A 17,992-nucleotide genomic window follows, 5' to 3' on the forward strand; every position below is an offset into this window, starting at 1 on the left:
CCTGTGCATAGTATAGCAGCATCCCTGGCCTCTACCTACTAGATGCCCATTGTCTCCCCCCAAGGCATGACAATCAAAACATCTCCAGACAGCGCCAAATGTCCCCTGGGAGCAAACTCACTGCTGCAAACCAAAGGGTCAGAGTTTATGCACTTGTGCGCTTGATTTTTGTAATTTCCTATCTCCTCCCTGAGCTCACCACTCAGTAGCACAGCAACCTCTTTTCAGTTTGCACATTTCTCAAAGGATACCCTTTTCCTTTTAAAATTGTCTGTGTTGTCCACCAAAGTGTCAGACCACCCTGATGACAGATACTCTCCTAGGGAGGACCTCTTTGCTCATGGTGGAAGACAGTGGAAGCTCTCCTCTGAATAAAGGGTTTTTAGATCATAACTACAGTCATGTGTCACTTAATGATAGGGCTACACTCTGAGAAATGTGTTGTTAGGCAATTTCATTGCTGTGCAAACAGCATAGAGTATACTGACACAAATCTAGATGGTATAGCCTACTATACAACTAGGCTATGTGGTACTAATCTTATGAAACCGCCATTGCTTATGTGGTCCATCATTAACCAAAACATCGTCACATGGCACATGACTGTATTATAGATATTTAACTAATGTATAACTAACTAATCTTTTACGCTATTTTGGTCTTGTTTTAATTTTCGCCAAAACCAAAAGTGCAAACATTGTACTCTGTTTTAATTTGCTTTTCTTAAGACTGGTATTGAGGCCAAATATCTTTTCAAGTAATTTTTTACATTTGTGGCTCTTCTTTAAAAAAGTGCATATTTATTTTATTTCCTATTGTACTATTTGCCATTTTCTTAATGATTCTTTCTTAATGATTCTTTAAAATTCTCTATACACCTGAAGAATAACACCCTTTGGGTTATTATCTATGATGCCAATATTGTTCCAGTTTCTTTCTTTGTTTTTTTTAGTTTTAAATTTTTATGTAATCAAATTTATTGATCTTTTCCTTTAAGGTTTTTGCCCTTGGTATCTTTCTTAAGGTAAAATTTAAAAAACACACACCAAAACAACGTACATTTTTTTCCCATAAAAATCTCAATCTCTTTAAAGAACATCTAATTTTTTAATCATATAAAATGCTTTCTGAAAAAAAAAATCCTAATCTTTCTTTTAAGGCCAAGTTTACCTAGGTTGGAAAAAAGAGATAAAAAACTACAGGGGAAAAGTGTCCCATTAGTAGAACACAAAATAAGAGGAATTTTCTTAGATTGCCTTTGTAGCTATGAAATTCAGTACAAATTCTTTCATAAAATGAAATAAGAATTAAAAGATAGGAAAATGAAAATCATCATAAAATCCCTGACACAGAAAAACTTTACCAATTATATCTACAGTTGATTCTCATTATTCGTAGATTCCATAATTGTGACACCACCTACTTGCTAAAATTATTTGTAATGCCAAAATCAGCACTCGTAGACTTCTTGTGGTCACTGGCATACACACGCAGGTTTCCAGCTAAGGTGGAACAGGGTGTTGCTCTGCCTTCTTCTTCCAGCTCAGACTGAAAATAACGTTCTTTCTGCAATCTATTTACTGCCACATTTTTCATATTCTTGTGCTTTTTCTGGGTGATTTCACTGTTTAAAATGGCCCCAAGTGTAGTGCTGAGGTGTTGTCTGCTGTTCCCGAGCATGGGAAGGATGTGATGAGCCTTAGGGAAAAACGTCAGATGAGCTTCCTCCAGGCAGTTACGGTGCTTCAGAACACGAAGGAGGAGATGCACCAATCTACCTGGGACCACTATGGAAAGTGCTAACGCAGCATCTATAGTGCACAAGGAAGTCATGCAGAGGATGGGAAAGCCACCAAACTCATGGATTCATGAGATGACAACTGCTAACAAGTGTAGCAGACAGCGCTGTCATGAGGCTCAAAGCAAAAGACATTTATAACCACATTACCTAGGGTCAGGAAAATGCTAAACCCTTCTCAGCTTGCGTCGGCTGGCTCACATGTTTCAAACAGCAATACTACGTAAAAAATGTTAAATTTTCAGGCAAATGTTATACAGGAAAAAGACTGTGAAGAACAGGTTTTTGATGCTGAGACTGGCTTGTTTTACACGAATATTGGCAAACAAACCTATATAACGGAAATGGCACTTTAGTTTATAAAACTGTTGTGACTAGAGGCTCACAGGAACCCAACCCTGTACTTCCCCTGGAGGCAAAGGGTCACCATTGGCTAACTCAGTGTTTGTGGCAATGATAGAATATAACTATAGCAAATCACAAGAATCGACTGTAATTGTTGCAAAATGTGATCTTTACTTTTTAAATGTTCTGAATAACTATTTTAATAACACTATCAAATAAACAGCCTAAAAACCCTTTTAAGAAGGAAGATGAAGAAAACCGAAGCTTTTACACTATTTCCAGTTAAACATAGTCAACTCTGGATAAATGCCAGCATGGCAGAACAAGGATTACTGTAATTCTATAATTTGCTCATAATATTATTTCCTAACAAGTCAGTTAAAATGACACAATCACTGTCTTCTAGGAACTTAAATGCTTCGTTTCTCAAATATTTTTTTTCAGAAAGAGTTTGTCATAATTTGTAGACTGTACAATGGTAAACTTCAAATCTGAAGAAAACTACAAATAGCAATTCTGTACTTCACAACTGATGGAAATGAGTTACTTCAGGGAACATATTAGCACCACGTTGAAAGTATTCAACAGCAGAGACACAACAGGAAATAACTCAATTTTATCCAATGCAAATAGTTCACACTAAAAGTGACATGTCTTGCTTAAGAAATGTTCAAATGAATTTAAAAGGTAGACAACTCAAATAATGGTTTATGCTTTCATGCACATTAATAACCACAGCACACTTCTACAGTCAAGATTGGGGGGATATCTCAATCTGACCTCTTTTTCCTAATACACTTCCCTTAAAATTATTATCTCATTAATTCATGAAATTAGACCAAAGTTGGCAATTGAACTTTTCCATTATTTAGATTCTGACTACATGAGAATTAACTATAATTTTTTAAAACCCTCAATTATTTAGCAGTCCATATAAAGGATATTTTACTACAAGGAAGGAGCAAAGCTCAATTTACTATATATATTATACTGTAATGAATAAGTAACAGAAGAAAGAACTAAGAAATTACATGACCAAAGATAGCAAATACATGCAAGGGGTGAGAACGACACGTGGCAGGAGGGCTCCTGGCCTCACTCCTGTACCAAGAGCAAACATCATCCGGAACAGCCATGTGTTGAGGCTGATGTTTGACCTCCAAGCAGGAGTGGGGAATACACATTCCCGTCTTATTTTAACATTGCCTTATTGAATTGCTATAACGTACATCTCAAAGTTTATACTATCTTCGAACATATATAAGATATTTTATTAAACACATAAGAAAGTCCAAAATCTTACAATTATCGGATACTTTGGAAAGCACATGGCAACACTGGATGCCCAACAATGTGTGCCAATCAATCCGGCATTTTCTATAGCTAAACTGCCAAATATCTGTTATTTTAATACAATGTCTGTTTATAAAGTACTCTGAGTTTTAATTTGGTTAAAATATGTCTCCCATAATCTTGAAAATGAGCTTCAAAAAAGTTTGGTCTCATTTCACATTTCTAATTGATTCGTAATGACTGCCTAGGGCACTGCGTTATGGATTCTGAGGTCACGGAGTAAATTTACAGACTATTGGGAAGGAGGGTGAGGAGAGGGAGTCTCCAGAAAAGTAAAAAAATTATACAATCATTAATCATAATTTATGAAGGCATGTAGTTTTCTAAAATAATCCCGTATCATCAGCATTAAAAATGGCCTCGGCCAGAGCCACGGTCAGTCTCTAAAACTTGCCAGAACGGCACTGAGCTAGCTCATATCCATGCTGCGCACGCTAGCAAACAACTTGCTTCACTTATGACTCCACTTCTCACCCTTCTCCTTCCCTCTCTTTGAAGTTGGGGCAGGCAGGGTAATTACAGATCACTCTCTAGTCTGAGGAGCAGGGTTCCATAGAAAGGAAGAGAAAGAAGGGTGAAAATAATTCTTTATTAGATTCTGCTTCAGCTTTTCTCCTCTCTCACAGTAGAATAACTGCCCTCCTCCTAAGTGATACATTATCTATTTAAAGTACAATACTTGATAAGTATAAAATTTGTCCCCAAATACACCAAAATATACCCCGATTTTAATATAGAAATATTAAAAACAGTAAGCTAACAATATATTTAGTTATACTTTACTATTATGTTGTTCTTCCAAAGGTAAACTCTCTAAGTATTTATATTTAAAAAATAGTAACCTAACAAGCTAATAAAACTGTTATTTGAGCACATGCAATACTAGTTTTAACCCTAATTAACTGACAATGAAAGGCATTTTATAGCTCCACACCATCGATTCTCTTGATCATTCTATATCAGAATACCAGGCCATTTAATCAGTCAACACTTATTTATATTAAACAGCAATTCTGGTTGTTTTGAGTACAGATGCTATGAGAGCGAATAATGCTACAGAAGACGTTGTGCTCCCTTCTCTTACCTGGGGGATGAAATATAGTTTCCCTAAAGAAGTGACATTTAACCTGGGACCTCTAGGACATTTAGAATGAGCCAGCAAGGTTGAAGCAAAGACTGTGGCACCAGATAAAGGTGGGACAGAGCACAGGGCCCAGAGTATGTGGAGTTTCATAAGTCATTATAAAGGATTTGAGACTTTAACCTAAGGGCAGTGGGAAGTCACTGAAGAATTTTTCAGCAGAAGAGAGTGACTAAAGTTCCAAAAGCTATTTAGCTCAGAAGTTTCATCTGTACCAATCTTGGTAATTCCATCTTCCTTATCAGCTAATATCAGGTTTAGCAACTGCTGTGTGACTCAATGAGGGAGAAGTGTGCTAGGGCTACTTTTAGGACAGATGTCCTACCTCCTAAAAAGTGGTCTCTTCTTTCTCTGAATATCACTAGGTCTAGATATGACACCCAAAACTGATGCAGCCATCTTGCAACCGTGAAGGGAACTAGCCTCAGAATAAAACTAATGCTGACGATGGTGGATTGACAAAGGAGAGAAAGTCCTTCGAGCTGCTGATTGCACCACCTGGAGTCCGTCCTATCTCTGGACTTCTAGTTAGAGAAGAAGTTTGCATTAGCCATTCTGAGTCAAGGATTTCTGCTAAGTTCCAGCTGGAAGCATCTTAGCTGATATAATAATTACTACCATGTTGGTGGTAACTGAAACCACAAGCAGAGATGAGACTCTGGAGGGAGGCAGACAGGAAGATAAGAAGTGGAGTCCTGGGGCAGAGCACAGGGCACTTCACATTTAATTCTAGGTAGAAGAGCAGCTGGCAAATAGAGATGCAGCAGCCAAAGGTTCTAAAGAAAAAGAGAAGAGTGTGGCATTACAGAAACCAAAAACAAAAGGGAGTGTTTCAAGGAGGAGATGATAGACTGTGCATCACAACTGCTCAAAGGCCAAGGAGAACAAGGCCAGAAAGGCTCTGCTGGACTTGGCAGCTGGGAGGTCATGGTGACGTCTCTGGAGAAGCTTCAACATCAGAAGGTGGGAGAAGCTGGACTGGGAAGAACTAAAGAAACAAAGGAAAGACGACTCTTGATGAGTGTTAAGAAAGGAGAAAGATCGGGAAAGGGAGAAAAGAAAACCAGAGCAGTGGGTGTGGAGTTCAGAAAAGATTTTTGTTGTTTTTGTTTTGTTTATTTTGTAATGGTGGGAGACGTCTGAATGCAGATGGGAGGGAGCCAGTACAGACGATGACGACAAAAAAGTAGGAAGGAGCTTTCTGCAGGGAAAGATCTGTAGATCACAGGTCAAGAGAACAAGAAAAGGGGATGGAGAGAGCAGATCTGGAGTAAAGTAAGTTTCTTCCCCTGAGATGCCTTCTTTCTCTCAAGAAAAAGAGGCCAATGTCGTCTACAAGACTGAGCAGGCGAGAGGGGTGTAAAGAAAGTTTAGTACGTCATTATGAAAGAGGAAGATGAGCTGATCTGAGAAATAAAGTATGACTGAGAGCCCAGATGACCATGTATATTGGTTTCCAAGAACCTACATACAGTGTCACCAATCAGCTCTGTAGTTTTCCTCCACTAGCATGCAGGCAAGGAGACTGTTAGGGCAAATATTTGGGTTTTGCATATACCATGTCGCCACTGAAAAGATAACGGGCATTCTTTTGTCTACCTGTATGCACTTATGTGACCTACTTTATGCACAGCACTGCACTAGGTATTATAAAGAAATTTTAAAAGTCTGTTCTTAGGGGCTGGCCCTGTGGCCGAGTGGTTAAGTTCATGCGCTCGGCTGCAGGCGGCCCAGTGTTTCATTGGTTCGAATCCTGGGCACGGACATGGCACTGCTCATCAAACCACGCTGAGGCGGCGTCCCACATGCCACAACTAGAAGGACCCACAACGAAGAATATACAACTATGTACGGGGAGGGCTTTGGGGAGAAAAAGGAAAAAAGAATTTTAAAAATCTTTAAAAAGAAAAGTCTGTTCTTAGGTCAAGTAACTAGGAAGATAATTATAGGGGTAAAGTTTAAATAATAATAAATGGCAATAAGAACTAGTTGAGGCAAACTTTAAATGCTACAGAAGATAAATTGAGGCAAAAGATCACTGTGAGAGAGCAACAAGATGGAGAAGATAAAACTTGACAGAGATCTCAAGTGCCAACAAATTTTAAATTAAATTTTAAACTGACTTCAGCATTAGGGGTGGAATGAGGAGGGGAAAGGAGGATACCAGAGCAAAACTTATGAAACACTAATACAACCAGCACTACTTGTGTACTAAAAAAACTTATTGAAAGAATAAACAGAATGACTGATTGAAGTAAAGGTTTTACTTAGGAGAATAGTTGAAGATTAGACTAGAAAGTTAGACTAAGAATAGACTCCAAAATTTCCTGCATGACAGGATTATAATCCCTGGAGGAAGGAAAATGAATGAGGAGAGATTTACAATTACCTCAGTTCATTGCCTAGTAGCAAATTTCAGGACACAGTGCAGGGAAAGAGAACCTGAACAGAAGAGACTGAGAGCAGAGACTGCAGTGGCCAGTTTTCAGTTTAGCATTTCATGTGGTAGAATTCAAATTTTTCAATTACTGTCTATGAACCAGACTTCAGATCCTCTTCCCATCCTACTATTTACCATATTTAGGACTATTCTATGAAATGGTACTTCAATTGAAGAATACTGATTCATAATAGTAAACCCATCTAACACTTTCCACTCTATTCTTCAAGGTCAAGTTTTGTAAGAACATTCTATTTAAAATGCAATTCTAGGGCTAGCCCCAGTCGCCTACTAGTTAAGTTTGGCAAACTCCGCTTCGGAAGCCTGGGTTTGGTTCCCAGGCATGGATCTACAACGACTCATCTGTCAGTGGCCATGCTGTGAAGGCAGGTCACACACAAAAAGAGGAGGATTGGCAACAGATGTTATCTCAGGGTGAATCTTCCTCAGCAAAAAAATAAATAAATAAAATGCAATTCTAACAACAGTGATTAATATAATTCTTGAATGTATCTGGTAATCTAAAACTAAGGAAGTTATGTATATTTAAGAAAATCTGACCTGGCATACTTCAAAAACAGATAAGATGTTGTTTTATCACCCAAGGTATAACTAGAAAAAACAGCAAGAGATTGACACCAGTGGGAAACAACTTGGATAGGACCATGTCATATGATAAGAAGAGCAAATGAAACACCATCAGACCTAGCTGGAGACTCCACCAACAAGCAGCACCAGGTTGAGTGAGGCTTCCCCAGGCCACTCTCGCCTCTTTTAAAACCCATCTACCATGTACCCTGGCTTGTGAGGAACTAATGGACACTGCATTTGCATTACAGAGGAAGAAAGAGAAGTCCGTGGAAATCAGGCACTCTACAGGTCCCCAGGGGCCCCACGAAGCCTCAGTATGCTGCAGCGAGAAATACAGGAACTGAGGAGGGAATGCAGATACCAGCCAGCAGTGGTCAGAGTGACAGTGAATCTTAGAGTTCAAGGGCTTCTCCCCTCATACTCTTCTGGTACTCAGCTCAGACATCGAATCTGCTCCTGTGATGGCCCTACCTCTGGGGAACCACCTGCGAGTGGAAATGACACCCCCAATCTGGACGAGTATCAAGAATCACCTGAAATCCAGACAAAGGCCAGGGTTAGCCCCATGGCTAGGCAGAATCTGAAAAGACTTCTCCGGTGGTCTCACTCCCACCTGCAGATGCAACCCCACCATGGCTGGTGTGACTGCCTAAAGACATCCAAGTTCTTCCTATACCTGCCAGGGTTGCAAGCTTACTCCAGGACCCTTAGGAACAACAGGCCGCTGCTTAGTCAAATTATGGGAAAGCCCAGAGACACTGAAACCGGATGGCAGTCTATCCTCCGAACATCATTTATCTCAGACACGATGTGGGACCAAGAGGGAAACACCAACCAACCCTACCTCTCTGATAGCTATCTTCCCTGACCAACAGCAGAGCAACAATACAGGAGCATTTTGGAGGAACCTGAAAAGACATGAGGTCTTCTTCTGGGATGCATTTATTTTTCAAGCTGTTCTGATTATCCTCTTCAGGAAACTTCATGAATATGATTCTTGAAAAACAACTGCTGAGGCACAGAGCTAAAGGTCTAGGGGTTACATTTTCTATAAGCCAAGTCTAGGGGCTGCATTTTCTATGAGCCACTCCAAAAAAATATTTTTTAAAAAAGGCATATCTAACACTGCCTACTTAAAAAAATTAAAAAATTGAAACTTGAAAAGTTAAAAATAAAACTGTAGAACTTTAAAAAATGGAGCCAAGACCCATCCTCAGATATTCTGATTTAATGTTTTTCTTAAGAAAAAAAAGTAATGCAGATGCTCAGCCATGATTGAGACAGTGTACTATCAAGAGTATGTCAAGCCACTCTTGGCTCCTAAAATCCCAAAGAATTTACTTAAAGGAATAAATAAGATCTAAATACTACTGCATCTAAGGCTTACAATAGTATATTTTTAATTAGCATTTAAAATAAGCAAATGGACCAAGAGAAAGTCTAACTTTAAAGTGAATTGGTGGCTATTCAGCTTTTAAGTCACCTGAAAATAACAGACTAAAGCTAGTTTTATTCTAAGAATCCTAAGAAAATAAAACTTAATTTTCAAATTATTCAAATGGAGGGGGCTGGCCCCGTGGCCGAGTGGTTGGGTTCGCGCGCTCCGCTGCAGGCGGCCCAGTGTTTCGTTGGCTCGAATCCTGGGCGCGGACATGGCACTGCTCATCAGACCACGCTGAGGCAGCATCCCACGTGCCACAACTAGAAAGACCCACAACGAAATATACAACTATGTACCGGGGGGCTTTGGGGAGAAAAAGGAAAAAATAAAATCTTAAAAAAAAAAAAAATTATTCAAATGGAAGTTTCTTACCTGAAACAATCCATCATGAATATTGATCACAAGTGAAAGGATTCTTAAGATTATATGTGTAGAATACATATGTGCAGAATAGTAAAATGAGTAGGTATTTCAAAATAAAAGACATCACGTATTTTGACATTATATGATATTAAATCTAATATTTTTAAACATAAGAAAAACATTAAATTTTAAGTACAGTAGAAAAATAAATCACCTTAAACTTTATATCCTCTATAATTTAAAAAGACAACATCTCTAATGGTAAATAAAATGCTCCAAAACTCTTTTAAATACCAATGAAAACTGCAAATAAATAAATCTCACTTATTTCTACCACAAGAGCTGGGCAGCTAAGTAGGTATATTTTATATTTATTCAAAAAGGGCTCCATGTCAAAACTCAATTGAAAATTAAGGACTTGATCTCCCAAATAGCATTTCTCAGATGCAGTTTTGAGAAAGAAAAGCAATCAACAGGCAGATAAATCAAGAATCTACAAAAAAGCTACAAAGTTCATAATGGCCTTGGGGGTGAGACAGCTTCCCCAAGCAGAGCTTTCCCTCTGCTGAGCCTTCAGTAAAAGAAGGTTTCTTTGTAAGTCTCTCCCTGGCCGTCAAACATGAGAAACCACATTTCACATCCCACTGCAACACCACTGATGTATCAGGATGGTCTGAGGCTGTAAATGCTACAACTCAACTGATCTATTTCTCTCTTCACCATATGCTTCTTACATTATTTCAGACAACGGTAAACACCTACTGAATTCTGAAGCCTCCGCACTTAGAGCAACTTTCAAGAAATTAGCTAAATGCAAAGAGATTCCTCAAGACAATGACTTCCCCTTCTAATACAAGAATACTTTAGTGTTGGCGTCAATTCTGAGTATTTTCAAACATTTCTCTCCTATACATAAGTATTAAAATAAAGATTGAAGGTCCCCACCCCAAACCTGCACCAAGTTATCTTCATAATGTGAGCTGCCAATAGTGACAGCAAGAAAATGAGCCAATTATTTGTGCTTCTTAGATTACTAGCTGTCATGACCAGTGAAGTGGGGCCTAACCAGGACTTTATATATGGAACGTTCTGATTACCAGGAGGTCTCTAACAGTCCTCTTTCCACCTCCTACTTTTGTCAGAAGAATGAGCAGTTTTACATTCCTTTATTATTCCATAATTTTGCAAACTTATACATGCACATTTGGAAGATGACAACATATCAGTACAAAGATCCAAGAAGTTACTGGGTTTTATGGAGACAGAGAAACCAAACGGAGTTTAGGTCCGGTAGTCATACACTTGAATTCAAATAAATATCCATTTAATCATGTATTCTGCGTGACGTCAGGTACTAGGTAACTTAACCTTTCTGAGTCTTATTATAAGTTATATAATACTTCTAACTGTACTACAATATTATAATTTATGCTATGATAATACTGCAATAACACTTCCCTCATTATGATGCTGTGAGGACTAAATGGAGAATGGAAATCACCTAGCATACTAGGTGCTCAATATGTGACACTTTCTTTTTAAAGAAGTCTTGCTGGGGCCAGCCCTGTGGCCGAGTGGTTAAGTTTGCGCACTCTGCATCAGCAGCCAGGAGTTCGCCAGTTCAGATCCTGGGCTCAGACCTACACACTGCTCATCAAGCCATGCTGTGGCAGCATCCCACGTAGAACATACATCCCACTAGGATACACAACTATGTACTGGGGCTTTGGGGAGAGAAAAAAAAAAAAGAGGAAGACCGGCAACAGATGTTAGCTCAGGGCCAATCTCTCCTCACCAAGAACAACAAAAACAACGTGCTGCCAGAAGTAATGTTTATGATGAAACCCAGCTTTCTAAAAACTGCTTATAAAGTAGACTTCTAAACGGACCTTATCTGCATACATAGTCAAAATATATTCATGACAGATTCTCTTGCAATAAACCACAGTATCCACCCAATTTTTTTAAAAAAAGCATTTGTAATCCCAATTTTGAGAGTTAGTATTAGTGACAAACTCTCAGTACAAATCCACTTTTAAATATTTGCATATATCTTTCGTGTTTACATGATAAATGCTTGAACTAGGAAAGAAGATTCTTCCTTCGTTAAATTATATTTTAAACTTACTTAGCATACAAGCAGATAAAACTAGGAAAAAATTTTAAGTGGGTCTACTTTTCACTTAAATGCTTAGATAATATCTGGAGAACATAAAAAATTACTAATCATAACAAAGTTGTTTTTAGACATCCTCAGAAATATGGTAAAATCACAAAGTCACAAATTAGAATAAATTTGAAATCATCAGTGTTAAGACCTCAAAGGTAATCTTAGCTCAAATACAATGTACCACAACTCACATACATTGCTCCACAGCATCTGTATTTACTTTCTCCTGTTAAACTTTATGGAGCTTGCTTCAGTAATTGTGTTACCTAGCAAGTGTCTAGTACATAGCAGTTTCAATAAATAATAATGTTTAATAAATGAACTCAAAATATTAAAACATATGCTACCTATTGTAAGAGAGTAAATATGATATTTTAACATGATCTTATGCAACAGATTAATTATGGAGTTAAGAGCATTTATTCAGGGGGCGGCTCCATGGCATAGTGGTTAAGTTCAGCACACTCCACTTCAGCAGCCCAGGTTCGTGGGTTCAGATCCCAGGCACAGACCTACACCACCTGTCAGCCATGCTGTGGCAGTGACCCACATATAAAGTGGAGGAAGAAGAGCAAAGACATTAGCTCAGGGCTTATCTTCCTCAAGGAAAAAAAGCGGGAGAATGGCAAAAGATGCTAGCTCAGGGCTATTCTTCCTCATCAAGAAAAAAAAAGCCATTTACTCAAAACAAAACTAGTTAATCTACTACACTTAATATTACTAAGAAAAGCACCATGTACAAGTTTTCAGTAACACACATTTTTCCTAATGTATAAGACAAGATAACGTGATCTGCTAAATACATTCTCTTCATCTCTGAAGAACAGATAAGAGTTAATATGATCCCTTAAAAAATGCAAACATAGGGGCCGGCCTGGTGGCATAGAGGTTGAGTTGCACGTACTACACTTTAGCAGCAGTTTGGATCCTGAGCATGGACCTATACCACCTGTCAGCCATGCTGTGGCAGTAATCCACATATAAAGTGGAGGAAGACTGGCACAGATGTTAGTCCAGGGCTAATCTTCCTCAGCAAAAAAAAAAAAAGGATAGTGTATATAAATAACTTTGCACAGTGGCTGAGACATGGTAAACACACAATACATGATACATATTATCATGGTATTCATTTATGTTATAAATTTATGGATACCAAATTTCTAAAGTCAAGACCAAAAGAGGACAGGCCACTGATGATGTGGAGAACCTTTACGTCACTAATTATCTTCACAGAATCACTGCACCAAAGCAGATTTCAAGTGTTTTGAAATTTTGACAATGCCACTGCAAGAAAGCAACTGAAAGTTATCATGCAAGCGATACAGGTAGAAATTAAACTCAAATCAGTTATTTTTTAGTTCTTGTCAAATTCCTAGTAAAAACGTTGGTGAAGGGTTAGTTCCACAATGATCAAATGAAGAGGTGACAAGCAGTGTTTCTTTGTTCAGAAAGTCTATCTGCTCCACGCAAATATAAAACATACAACCTGAAGCGGTTACAGACAGGGTGACAAGAGGGAAAAGAGAAAAACTTTAATTTAAAACTAATGGTTAAAATAAGAACTCTCACACTGTGTACTTCAATTACCTACATTCTTTATCAAAGATAAAGAAGTGAATGAGGAGTCAGTGTAAAACTGGAGTTCAGTTTGACAAAACACAAAACACTATGAAGATGGACAGTGGTGATGACTGCACGACAGGATGAATGCATTTACCATCACTGAACTGTTCACTTAAAATGGTTAAGACGGTAAATTTTGTTATATATATATTTTATCACAATGAAAAAAGAAAAAAAAGGAATGATAGAAAGATCCTTAAAATTGCTTCAAGTAAATGAGGAATATAGAAATATATTCCTGAGGAATATAGCAAATGCTTATTTTCCAAACTTCTGAGATAACTAAAGTGAAAAACCAGAGATTCAGAGGTAGGCTACGACAAACACAAATTAGTAAGACAAGGCGCATGTGAGCATGCCATACTGTAATTTCAGAGCTTCACCCCTTTCCACACTAGGTTAATTATTAACCTGAATTGAATTTGAGTCAACTGAATTGAATTAGTCTAATAGTGGTTCATGAGTCAACAACCCCATGAGGTAGGTACAATGACTATCATCCTTGTTTTTCAGATGGGGAAACTGAGACCAGGCATGACAAGTTTAAGTAATTTGCCTGAGGTCATTTTGCTAGTAAATGACGGAGGTGAGATTCAGACCCAAGCCACCTGGCCTCAAAGTCATTTTGCTACGGACATCTCTAGTGACAAAAAATCTAATCACCCTTTGGGGGAAAAATGCAATGTCAAGTCTAAGTTAGAGTTTTCAAACAATGAAAAGCTTTTAACTATCATAACACTAAGTCTAACTGTCCATTTTCTCCTTAATTTTTTTTCAAGATACATCCTCTTTGTTTAAATGATGTGTTCCGTGCAGAATTCAATTGAAGGATGGTAAAATTAGGTAAAGAAAATCTGACACCAGAGGTTTAGGGCTTTAAGCAATATTAGGATAGCCTTTGACACTTGTATTAAAATGTTAAAATTCTTAATTAGCTTCAACTAAGGCATGCCAAAGGGTATGAATATCTCTATCATACATTATCTGAATAACCCTTAAAGGAAAAGGGGTTACAAAACGATGAGAGTTCAAATAAACACATGTCAATTCTTGGACACATGCAAGATGACATCCACTCAAAGTGCCAACATAATGATATCCTAGGAATATGCAGCACGACCTAAGCAGCCAAATTTTAACATTTTAATTGATTTTTCTTTGTAAAGCTGGAAGCACTTACATGTATGTTTTTTAAACACCCTGCCACAGGTAACCGCAAAATAAACTGCCCAATTTACAGAACATAAAAGGGAGATTCAGTTTTCATATGAACAACATCTATGGGAAAAGAGTACCATATAAAAAAAATAGAAATCCTGTGTTGACCACAGGTATAGTTAAGCAAGAACAATATTTTATTGATTCTGTCCTAATCACATCCCGTATGATCTGATCTTTGATCGTCTAGCCTGGCCATCTCATAAAGAAGAGCTCACCAAAATAATGACCATAACCAGCTCCAGTTAGCCAAAGACAAGGAAAATAACATAACTCTACAAAATTCATATTTTATCTCCTGCTTGTACAGTAATTCAAAAAAACCACAAAGGTGACCTCGCTTACCAGAAAGGACTCAAACTTTTAAAGTACAACCAAGACTATCTCCCTGATAACTTCTAACCATTCATTAGAATCAATAACCAAAAAACCTGAAAAGGTTATGCATCCCATAATTACTAAACCACAACTACTATATGTCTCAGTTTAAAAGAAAACAAGTAAACGTTTCACTTTCTGCCTTTCAACAAACCAATTAAATCATTTTTAAGCAGCCTCTTGCCCGCAGAGGACACGGCTTACTGCAGGATGCAGAACACCCGGGTGAGGCAGACAGGAAGACCCAAAACCTAAACCTCAGCAAGCCCAGTGGGTCCGTGCAAGTCTGACGGGGGCGGGCCACTTCAACCTTCAGGCACCCTTCCCTGAACAGGCTACCTGGGCACCTGATTTGAGCTCACAGACACATATGACCCCGGGTACTAAGTATACACTGTGTATGTGCACAGCGGGCACCATGCACACACCGTATGTGACACCGGGTGCCACGTGCACACCGGGCACCACGCGAACACCATATATAACACCGGGTATCAAGAGCACACCGTATATACACCGGGCACGAGGCGCACACCGGGCACCATGGACACACCCTGTTTAACACCAGCACGCTGGACAACCGGCACCTCGCGCACACCGGGCACCACGGACAACCGGGTACCATGCACACACTGCACGTAACACCAGGTGCCACGTACACACCGGGCACCACGCAAACACCATACATCACACCGGACACACTATATACACCAGGTATCATGAGCACACCGGACATACACCGGGCCCCGCGGACACACTCGCACCAGGCCCACACCGTAATCGCCTCCACAGCTGCCCGATACAGAAAGTGAGGGACAATCCACGTGGAAGCCGGGGTCCCCGGGCCGCCCCAGGAGCCCCGCACCCCAAGCAGGCCCGCTGGGCCCCGCACAGCAGCTCCTCTCGGGACGGGACGCCGGGCGGGAGGAGTGGCGGACCCGCAGGCAGTCCCAGGGGCCCGGCAGGACCTGTTGAGGAGGCGGAGGCCTCGCTGCCGCCAGTTCCAGCCGCGGGGGACGCGGGCCGAGCCCCGCCTGGGCCCTGGGGACCGCCCTGCCCGGCCGCAGCCACCGCTCCCAAACAACGAGCCGCGACCGCAAGCGCTCCCTCCGCCCTCCTCACTCACAGGGCCGCGTTCCGCCGGCCCCGCAGGCGCGGGCCCCGCAGCCCGGCCGTGCGGGGACGGCCGTCCCGGCGGGCGGCGCTCACGCGACTCCCCGGCTTCCCGGCCCGAGCAGGCCCCGCGCGGTCCTCCTCCTCCGGGGCCTCCCCCGCCCGGACCCGGAGACGGCGAGCGGGCGCGGGCGGACCGCGCAGGCCCCGCAGGCCCCGGCGCCCCTCACAAAGCTCCGCGGGCAACTCGGGCCGTCCGCCAGCGGGCGAGCCGCGGTCACAGCCACGCCGGCGGCCCGAGAGGCTGCAGCCCGGCCCGGCTTCCACAAAGCGGCGGCGCCCCCGCCGCCCCCACGCCCGCGCCCCCGCCGCCGCCGCCGCGGCCGCGCTTCTCCCCACCATTATGCTCCGGTCCTCGCCGCCGCCGTCGCCGCCGCCGCCGCCGCGCCCGCCCTCCCCCTCCGCGCCCGGCCCCGCCGCCCGCGCCGCCTCCTCGCCGCCGCCGCCTCCTCCCGGGCCTGGGCCGGCGGGGCGCGGGGGGGCTCCCCGCCTCCGGATCCGCGGGCTGGCCTCCCCGCCTCCCGCCGCCCTCCTCCCGGGCCTCCCGGCGCCGCAGACCGGCCTCCCACCTCCCCGCCGGCCCCCCGCCCGGCTCGGCGGGCCCGGCCTCCTCGGCTCCCCGCCGCCTCCGCCCGGCTCGGCGGGGCCGGGGCGCCATGTTTACAACCCTCCACCACATCCCTCGCGAGCCCGGCCCGGGGAAGGCGCGGCGGCCCGAGTGAGCCAGCAGGGCCGGGGGCGCGGAGGCCGCCGCCGCCCGCACTTACGGTGTCTCCGCGCCGAGCGGCAGGCCCGCGGCCCGGGGCGGGAAGTTGGGGCGCCGCCGCCGCGGCGAAAGTTTGCGTCCTGCGAGGCCGCGGCCCGCTCACATGGCGGTGTCTGCGCGGGGCGGCCGCTCTCCCGGCCCGGCCTCCTCCACCTCCGCCCGCCCCCGGCGTGTATTGTGCAGCCCGGCGGCCCCGCCGAAGGCTCGGGCACGGGCGCGGGCCCGCCGGGCCGCGGGCTGCGGCTCCCTCCCGGCCGGCCGGCGCCGTGCACGCCCACACCCACCTTCCCTCGGCCCCGTGCTCCGCGCCTCTCTCCGAGTTTGTTTCAGCATATTCCTGCGTATCCACACATGCACTTCATAGCAGCACACACGTGAAGCCGACGTACGTGCCGGCACGCGGGAGCCCGGCGCCCGGCACACAAAGGTCCCGGCGCTCGCAGCATCGCCGGGCGCCGACCCGCGGGGCCCAGGGCTGTGCCCGGCCGCCGGCTGTTTCTACGTGGGATGTACCTGTTTTATAGTGCACACCGTCCGGAACTGCAAAGTCTTGGAGGAGCGTTAATTTTTAAATTAACAAAATTGGTAAAGTGGTTTAATATCTTTTAAATTCTATCATCAAAAGGAATTACAGGGATATGCTGAATTTTTCATCCATGCATTCACAAGTAGGACTTCGGAAAGAACAGGACCACCCCTTTAGCGAAAAACACTACAAATGTGTGTAAGGAAAAGTAGGTTATCTTGTTTAGTTTGTGATTCTAGATCTAACCAGAGAAGATCCCAATATGTAGTTTAAGAAAGTCTCAAGAGATAAGCAGACCTCACATATTTTGCCTAATGACCTTTCTCCACTAGGAGTTTGGAAGGAAGGGCCTATCAACCAAAATTTCTTACTCTGATTCTCATTGGACATATGGACCTGAAAATCATTGGGAAGAAACTGCCCAAGAAATTTTGGGATTCTAATCCAATTTATCAATCTTCTTTAAGACTAAGTTAGAATTTGGAAATGGGTGGTACTTGAATATGTGTTCTATGATGTACATTGGTCAAAGAAACATAATCTTTCATCCATTCACAGCCCTGAGAATTTTTGCTTATCTCAAGGGACATCACGAAATAATTTTAACTCATTTTAATTTTATGGATGAATATATGCCATTAAAATCCAGCAGAGGAGTTAAAGGGT

The 17,992-nt window shown here is 42.4% G+C and overlaps 1 protein-coding gene across 45 annotated transcripts in view; it reads right to left on the minus strand.

Annotated features, from left to right (window-relative positions):
• ZMYND11 (zinc finger MYND-type containing 11) overlaps nt 1-17,457 on the minus strand; it is a 117,231-nt gene extending 99,774 nt beyond the window's left edge. For 6 of the 45 annotated variants that reach the window (XM_070501228.1, XM_070501225.1, XM_070501215.1 and 3 more), the window contains exon 1: nt 16,374-16,512. The gene's annotated coding sequence lies outside the window, so the exon portion shown is untranslated. Of the gene's footprint in view, nt 1-15,987; nt 16,128-16,373; nt 16,513-16,801 lie in introns of those variants that run through there. The other 39 variants (XM_070501243.1, XM_070501223.1, XM_070501219.1 and 36 more) reach the window with 27 other exon arrangements.
• Between the last annotated feature and the right edge of the window lie 535 nt (nt 17,458-17,992).

This window comes from Equus asinus, chromosome 29, assembly GCF_041296235.1.
Source record: "Equus asinus isolate D_3611 breed Donkey chromosome 29, EquAss-T2T_v2, whole genome shotgun sequence".
NCBI classification, from domain to species: Eukaryota; Metazoa; Chordata; class Mammalia; order Perissodactyla; family Equidae; genus Equus; species Equus asinus.